Raw genomic sequence first — 9,952 nt, 5'->3', positions numbered from 1 at the left:
TTAGATTAACAAACATGACACTGCAACGCACATATTTCAAGGTCAAAATATGGAGCGATATTGGTGAACTAACAGAATATAACACAGGAGTAAAACAAGGAGATGGACTATCTACATGCTTATTTAACATAGCACCTCATGGAATAATAAGCAAAATAGAGAAAAGAGGGACAATATTTACGAAACTTAGCCAAATTTACGCATATGCCGACGACGTAGTTATAATATCCAGAACAGAAGAAGAATTAAAGAGAACATACAGAATATTAGAAGAAGAAGCAAATAAAATTGGGTTACAGACAAACATGAACAAAGCCAAATTCATACTACTGACACCAAAACAAGATAAAAAGCGTTACCACCAATTTACAATAGATGACAAGAAATTCGAAGCAGTAACAAACTTCAAGTATCTTGGAATGACGATAAATGACCAAAATAATATGCATGATACAATCAGAGAAAGAATAAACGCAGGGAACAAAGCATATTGTGCTAATATACAATTACTAAAAAGCAAGTTAATTAGCAGATATACAAAACTATTGATTTACAAGACACTTATAAGACCGATAATAACTTACAGTGCTGAGGTATGGACAATGAGTTTAGAAAATGAAGAACAATTAGGAAAACAGAAAGAAGAAGAATCAGAAAAATATATGGACCAATCAAGGATGGAGATTTTTGGAGAAGTCGAAACAACGAAGAGATAAATTCATCTTAAACCAAAAGGATATAGTAAGATTTATTAAAGCCAGAAGAATTAGTTGGATGGGTCACATAGAACTTATGAATAAGGATAGAATGCCGCGAAGAATTATGTATGAGATAATGTATTCCACAAGAAGAAGAGGCAGACCCAAACTAAGATGGCGGGATAGTGTCGTACAAGATCTACAAAGAATGGGAGTCCATGGATGGAGGGAGAATATATTGGACCGAGATACTTGGAGGCTGATAGTACAGGAGGCCAAAGATCGCCTAGAGCTGTAGAGCCAGTTGGTAAGGTATGAAAAACCGAAGCGTACATTTTATTATCTGTAGTAACAGTGTGCGTCCTTTTAAATATAAATAAATAATATATTGTTTTACAATTTTAGGCCTCTTTTTTAAAATTTAAATTCAATTTTATAATTGAGTTTTAAAAATTTTTAGGTCAACTTCCAAGCCCTACGAATAGGATATTTATACTCCCAAATGTTCGCTCCAAGAGGCAAAGTAATGATCGTTTAATGTGACCGTCAGTTTTTTTATCATACAGTCATTAAGGTGATTTTTTTTGCCCAGTTTAGCCAATAATCTAAAATAATACGATTTACTCATATTTGACGTTCAATCTCCTAACAGTACAATCTCAAAATGCTATCAAGTTGAATGACTTGAGCAGATTAAGTCACTAGTTTCACGACCGTATTGTGTAGCTTGTCTTTTATTTTTGCTTCCTCGAGAACCATATTTGATTGAGGTTAGCTAGAACTAATATTTCGTTAAAGAACTACTGTAATCATTTGGAACCACAAAAAGGTCCTTGGTCTACAATCAAGCCATAAAACAATGCTCCTTCACGCCGCCTTTGTTCCCGCCAAATACCCCGTTGGCGCGATAACTGTCTTGAATTGATGCATCTGTTTTTTGCTCTTAGTCTTTGCGCCACGACAACGAACTGAAAGAAAACAGCGTGACAGTAATTGCGTATCACCCGCGAAACCAGTCTTTTCAACATCTCCCAGGTAACAAGGGCAGGACGAAAGGGAACGTTAACAGTACAAGGTGACGATGTTTTGTTTTCTAATCGCCATGATGAAGCAAAACAGATGGTTGAGGTCGAGGTTAAGCACGACTCGAGAAGCGGGAAATAGACGCTGGTGCGAGTCTAACAGGCGGCCATCTTCCTGTAGATTGCTGATTGAAAAAAAATTGGGATCGCTTCTTTCTATCGTGGCCTATTTTTCTGGGCTTTGATGGACCGTCTGTGACATTGACACTTCAAGGATACCGAACCTATTTCAGCAGCGAGTTGTGGGAGGATTGTGATCAATTATTTTGAGGGTGTTGTCCCTTGTGAACTATAGCAGAGTAGCAAGTGGGGAGGCGGGTGTAACAATGGATTCTGTGCATTGTAACAGATGTCTATTGTGCTGTAAGGCCTGCGGCAAAATGAAGGCGAGTAAGTGAATCTGAATCGCACTACTAAATGGGTCTTTGAGAACAATGCAGGATGGAAAGTCCACGATTGTAAAAGACAGACCGAACTCTTCAGGCGCTTCATGCAGGACTTACTTTTACGTTCTTTGACCTGTGTTTTAATAGTGTGACTTGTCTTTCCGGAAACTATTCGCTTTGTTTTCAACAAATATTTAACAATCGTATTTAACAGTAATTTGACTGACTATGTGGGGAAAAGTTTATATAAGATTTTGAAACTAGCAGTGCACAAATTTAACGCTCTTATAGCGGAACTTATCAAGAGGCAGTGCTCTAAGTTAACGGGGCAACCCGGAGGATACTTCATTGTCTCCATACTGATATGTACAAGCAATCGCCAACATATCATCAAACTCAACCAAGCTTCCCCCCAGCTAGGAATTTCCACTTCGAGTTCTGAATGAGGAACTGTTACATTTACGTTACTTTGAAAAGAAACCTTTCTCCTACTAAATTATAGCACAGTTAACTGCACACTATTTTTGCATACTCTGTATTTTAAGTATCGTATCGTACCCAAGGCGTTGGGTAAAAGTGAAAAGTCTGCTGTTATCCTTAACCTAACAGGAAGCAGACAAAGGAATACTTAATAAGAAGAAACGTTAGGGGAGAGTCGATGGGTTTGGATGGTGAGGAGAACATGAGAACTGAGGGACAGTTTTTGGACAGTGAGGAAGGAGTGGAATAAAATCTGACAGGGAAGTCAGATGTGTGACAATTGCCATTATTGAAATGACAATCTGTGGGAATAATCGTCATCCAAACGGGAGGCAAGCAAGATCATTTTCCTAACAACAATGTCCATATCGATTCAGTCGTGGAGAGTATAAAACCCACTTCTAGTTCAAGTCAATTCTTTTGCCATTCCTTTGAACGTGATCTTTCGCACATCTCACTTTTAGGCCAAGCGAGTAATAATTTTCAGGATATGAGTAATGAATAGCTACGTCATCCAAGAGACAACTTAGGGTCTCTGGTTTGATCCCGACGTAGTATTAAAACTATGGTACGGTATAGCTCACCACAAGCATTATTCCTAACCGCTCACAAATTTGAGAGAGATACATGGTGTGATGTTGATCTGATTATGGAGTTTTGTTTTAGGTGACACTGTTCGTGTTTTTCTTTCTCTCAAAGAATACAAAAGAAATTTGTGTCTACCTTGATCATCCAAGAATAAGTGCACACAATGCATGAACCTTTGCAGATATTTATTCATGCTACTTAGTTTGGTTGGAGTATATTTGGTATTCAACTACCACCTCTCTGTTTTATTTTGCCCTTTTGTTTTATCATTTCTCACATTTTTACAATTTTCGTATCATATAAAACTATCCGGAACTAATAATAAAACGTGACAATGTCGTAGTCTATGTAACATTCATAACATTGAACAATCTTAAAAGATTAACAATCTGTTAGGAGCTATTTCAAATTATATTCCGAACATTCCTAAAAGCATGCGGTTAATGAGCTCTGGTAAAAATGATTCAACAATCATATCCATCAAATTTCATTATTTAACAAGTACATATATTACATGAAATAAGATTGCTCCTCAGGATTATAACAAAAAATAAATAATTATGGAAATGATGCATACGTGTGCTTGAACCCGTGGGGCTTATTAGAGATAAACGACTTCGTTACGCACGTTAATGAGATCCACCTACTTCTCTCGTTACAATTTCCAGTTCCTTATCTGGAAACAGATCTTGGGTATGTGATTAGTCTCTGATAATGTAAGGCGTTCCAATCACATCTGACATTGAGAGATAGACCGAATGAAGAGATCATACTTTTTTACAGGGGGGTAACATTATAGTTAACTCTCTTAATTGTACACGTTGTTTGAAGCATGTGATCTACTGAACACTGTTCAGTGAACAGGGCGTCAGAATGGTGCATTTTAATTTCTTGTACGTTCCAGTTACACTGCAGTTGTGACTTGTGAAGAACCAGAACATGAACACTTCCGTACATCACATATACCCAATCTAACATGTTTATTTTCTAATTGTTGTTTCTAATGCATGAGATAATGATACAGTATATTATAAATGACTTAATACGGAAAAACAGACTCTTAAGTAATTCTCCAGACTATCCTTCGTGTTAATAAGACAAGTTATTGTGAATACTCTCTACAAAGAATGCATACGTAATAATGCTTTCAGTAGTCTTTATGCTGCGTGCAGTTTTAGGTGTCTGTTTTATGTTTCTTGAAATATTCCATAATTTCAAAACCGTTACTATCCCAACAAATGATCCATTCATTTATCACTTTCGTAATTTTTTATTATCTTTACTCCAAACGCAAACTATTCTTGCTTGATCTTGTAAGTCCAATTATTGACACTTATATTGGTGGTTGAAACGAATATTCAGTGTTAAATACATCCGCTTTACTATTTTTATTGGTTACCATTTTATGTTCCAAAAACTCCCCATTATCCTAACGGAAGCATTGTTTTAAAATTTTTCGTTTTCCCACATTAAAGTTCAATCAATAGTGAATTATGATTCTTTGCCAGAGAATCGAACACATGACGTTATGATTAACATATATTACCATTAAACGATTACAAAAGATTGATAGAGGCCTCCCCGATGGCACAGTGGTAGCTTCGTCGCCTTGTATTCAAGGTGTCCCGGGAGGCTCATAGTGGTTCGGATCCCACTTTAAACTATAGCTCCAGTCCCGATTAGCCTTATTGTGCATAAAGTAAACTTAAAACACCAAATCAATAAATCAATCAAGAAAACGAAAGATTGATAGCAACATGTAGTTCATCCCAAATCAATGACACTGTAGTTTTTGAAATTTAGAATTATGATTTATTCATACCATCTCAAAAATACAAAAGTAGTTAACAACATTATCGATATTTTGTAAGAGGGAAATTCAACATTATGATACGACATTTGATATTGAGAGTTATCTAGTCGGGACATTACAAACATCAGCGCAGAACTGCTGTATCGTCGCTAGATTTGATAATTGTCCGGCTGAGATATTGAACTTAGTCGTAGAACTGCTGTATCTTTGCGAGATTTTGACAGTATTCGGCCGAGATATTACACTTGAGCGGAGAACTGCTATATCGTCGCTAGATTTGATAAGAGTCCTGCTGAGATATTGAACTTGGTCGTAGAACTGCTGTATCTTTGCGAGCTTTTGATAGTATTCGGCTGAGATATTAAACATCAGCGCAGAACTGATGTATCGTCGCTAGATTTGATAATTTTTCGGCTGAGGTATTGAATATCGCCGTAGAACTATTGTAGTCATCGATGCCAATTCGACGTACTACACTGCATACAACATCACTGATTTAAGCTGTAATTGATAAGTTGAGAACGTAGTACTTCATATCGCTATATTGCATCTTCTGTCACATCTGTAAAGCAATAGGATAACAACTGGAGTAGGCTCAGTTAGGAGTGATGTGAGGGAAGTCGCAAGTGGAATGTTTTTGCGATATAAACCTTTGTATAGTCTGTCACGTCTTCGTGCATGAACACCTTAGTGATAATGTTTTTCAAAGTGTTACTATGAAACGGATTTAAAAAAAAAATATTATTATTTATTGTCATGAATGAGGAGCAACATTGTTGATTTTTGCTCATATATACATATGCATACATACACACATACATAGGTATATAATTTCAACCCGTGGAAGAATAACTTCATTTCAGGGAGAGGAATTAGATTGAAAGTGTAGTCATATACACAAATGGCGATGATCACATCTTTATACTTTGCTCATTTTTTCATCTCGTGTCTTATAATATATGACTACATGCTTCAACTCAGATTACGTTGGTCCTATCTGAACTTGGGATCAAGAAAACCAGTCGTAATGGTTCCGACCGTACATCCACTTGAATATGCGGTTTGGATTGTTGCATTAGCATACTGTTCCTATTCCCCTTACGGGATGGTTAGGGACCACTAGCAATATACTTAGCGTAAAACCCAAATTTGTATCTGTCATGCTGTTTGCAGTGTAGCTGTCCACCAGAAGCCTGAACGCTCTCTACGCATATCCCTTTCTTTCCTTATGTGGATGCTGAAGCAACACTGAAATAAATCAGCGGTCAAAATCCACCATGCGGGTGTATTCATAACTGAGAACAAGAACTACGAAACGATCTTCAGAGTACAATTGGTATTGCTTTTGAAAGAGCAGTATCAACGATTATTTGAGTATCATGCAACTTCAAGAGTGAGGATCATTCAATAATAAAACTATATCTGTTCAACGTATATTTCACAAAAGTGAAAATATTGCGTTATGATGACTTTGCCACGTGAATTTATGAACGTGCATGCCTTAAAAAAAAACCAATTGACGATCGTAAGTATAATACAAGTGATGAATACAGTAATGTTAATCTTGGAATCTAGTGTACATTCAATTGAAGTTATGTTTCAAGCCATATTATGCTTTCTCTTTAAGGTTCAGAATCTTGCTCGGATCTTTCATCATTATTACATTACATAAATCTGCTTTATGTTATTACATTATTTCACTTTGTTACGTGGAATCGGCAAAAGTGTCTCTGTAATCAAGTGTCATTGGCTTGTTTGTCGGAGAGGGCATATTTCATTGATTCCAGTTTAAATTTGCCAGGGGTCCCGGGTTCGAATCCCGGCCTGGGCATGGGTGTTCTTTGTGAATGTCCCATCAACTACATCATCTCATCCTCATGTTCACGATTAGCCAAAAGTGGTAGAACAGCGAAGTAAAATAAACCAAATCAATCAATTAATAAATCGAGTTTCAATTAAAACTGCGTCTACATTCTCACTAGGAATGGCAATTACAATGGCCAATAAAGCTTTGCAAACATTTCCAAATAAAATATTTACAAATTAGTGCCTTCAACATCAATACGGCTGCGTGAAATTTAACCTTGGAATGGCTCTCCTCTTACTTGCATTTCAACATAATCGTACTCACTGCAATGGTAACCATTGTTATGGTGCTTCATCGGATCTCATGAAATCTAAAAGTATAACCACAAACACGATTGAATGTTATATTACTATGCACTGTAATCTATACTAGTGTCCAAAATTAAAGCAACAAACAGAAATCCTTTCCTCGTGTGATTTTTTTGTTGATAAATTTGCCAAGTTTAACCTGTTGCTTTCGTGATTTTTTTTTGTTGATAAATCGTGGCAGGGGGGCCCAGAGGGGAGTTTTATGGCTCAGGTTCCGCCATCCAGATTTTATCGGGGGGATTTTTTCCCTTCAAATAATATAAAATTCAATTTATATCTTTTCCAAAATATATGTAAAAATTTTACACCTTAAATGCATCATATTTAATCCATTAGATGAAGAAATGAAAGTGTTTAGGGCATTATCGAAAGGGGGGTATCGAACTCCTATATATTAGGCCTTAATTGACACGAGGGTTCTGAGGGGGATTCTGAATTAAACTCTGGGGGGGGAACAGTATCCAACTCTAGGTCTTAGAGTACTTTAGTTAGAGGAGGATTGAGCATTAAATTGAAGGGGATATCAAATTCTTGTGTATTACTATTGTCTTAGACTGTTGCGGAAATTCTGGTGTGGAGCCTGAGAATTAATTTTTTGGAGGAGACAATATCTACTCTTTAATATTAAATGTAAGTCTAAAATTGGCATGGTGGTAGGATTGAGTATGAAATTTAAACGGGGAGATAGAAAGCTCTTGATAAAGTGTTAAATCTTAAATTGTCAAGGGATTTCTGTAGTGGAGAGAGAGTTCAAACATTACATTTTGGACTTTATTTAGCGATAAGGCATCCATACGTTTTCGACCCCGAATATGCCAAAGGAAAAGTTGGAAAAGGAAAAGACTAAATATCTCGGGATCTTAAGAAAGTATTGACACCTCATTAAATTAATATTCTTCAAAGCCTGCAAAGAAATGGATGTAAAAATTTTCTTGCTCGCTTCGCTCGCAGTGATTTGTTGCTACGGTGTGTGTTTCGCACTTTAATGAGATGAATATGAAGTTTTCATACTAAATTTGTATTACAAGACAAGCGATATTCTCGATTGATTGATTTGGTGTTTTAAGTTCACTTTATGCACTCTAAGGCTAATCGGGACTGAACCTATAGTCCAAGCGATATTCTCGATTATGATGAACGATTTTAGGGGTGGTCTTGAGTGATGGCACCCCTGTTTAGGGAGGAGGGGCAGATTAATTATAATGTTCAGTGAAGCTAAGGAAAAAGTTACTTTCGGTAGACACGCTGTCGTAATTAAATATTTTGTGGGGATTACGATATGGTTTAAGGGCGTGAATGATATGATTTGGGGGGAGGGACGCATGACATGATTTGGGGGGGGGGCGATGGGCACCCCTGAATCCTTGCACATTAAGGTTAGTTTTTTTCTATCTTAAATCAGTTGTCTATGACATCATAAATATTACTATCACCTGATCGTATTATGTGGTCAAGTGGACACACGGGAAAGAATTTCCGTTTGTTGCTTTCATTTTGGACATTAGTGTAGTTATTCATATGGATCTTAACCTTACTTTTCACAATTTAGTTTTTTCGTAAATGTTGTAGAATAGAAGGTGAGTACTCATGGAAAGATTCATTCTCAATTAACAAAACTTTTTAAAATATTAATGTCTTGATTTATTACGTTTGTGTCAGTTTGTTCTATACAGGGTGTGCCACATAAAACGTGTACGCAATTCATTACAGGCTTACCGGCTTCATGTGGGACACCCTATATATATTCTTTCAATGAATAGTGTTTTATTCCACCTCTCTTTTCTGTTTATCTTGCCTCGAGAAAAATTTTCAGGTTATATAGTCTTACTGGAAAATATTTCCGAGAAGCTAAATTAAACGTTAGGAAGGTTTTCATGTGCTTTGAATGCCGCAATAAACCAACTATTTTCTTCAGGAAAAGAGACTAGACGGGGCCTCCTACGCCTATCAAGACACTCAATATTTGGCAACTCGCCATCTGAAGATGGTGGTCGAATTGAATGCTAAATGAAGCAAAAAATAAAGAAGACTCTCTCCAGAGAGAGATGTTAATATATACTTTTCTCCGAAAGTGGGTGTGGGGGAGAGGAATCTGCCTTTTGACTTCACTGGCCATCTTCGAATTCCACTTCAAACTTTGTTCGGCATGAAAAGTGAGAAGGATGGGGGGACCCTCAATTGCAGGTCATGCTAAGGAATGGATGTCCTTGATGTTTCAACTATTTCATTAGCTTAGGAATTACCTTAATGAGCTTAATTTAACATCATAATTTTTTTGAGAGTGTTCCAATCATAAGTTTGTATTGAAGGAATGAGATAATCAAGGTCCTGAAATGTTCACACGATAGCTACAATTATTACAAGAATGCATTTCTTTAAGACAAAGGCAAATTAAATTCATTCAAGAATTAGCCTCGTATTATGCACACCAAACAATATAAAAATATCAAATGAAGAAGAATTCAGAGAGAAAAAATAAATAAAATATTTATAATTGAACAAATATAAATAACATTTACGTGAATACGAACAATACCATATCTAATAAAATGCACTCGTGCTAATAGAGTATTTACAGAAAAAGAGAGGTTACTGTAAAGATAAAAATATATAAATAAAATTAAAGTAGCAAGGGTGTTGAATATTTAATGGAAAAAAAGGACTAGGATCAACTTGAACAAATAATGACAAAACAATAGTAACGTAGCTTTACTCTTTAAGGTAGAATTT

The sequence above is a fragment of the Lepisma saccharinum genome, chromosome 25, assembly GCF_977018435.1.
Source record: "Lepisma saccharinum chromosome 25, izLepSacc3.1, whole genome shotgun sequence".
Classification (NCBI taxonomy): domain Eukaryota; kingdom Metazoa; phylum Arthropoda; class Insecta; order Zygentoma; family Lepismatidae; genus Lepisma; species Lepisma saccharinum.
Note: the sequence above shows the minus strand (reverse complement) of the source record.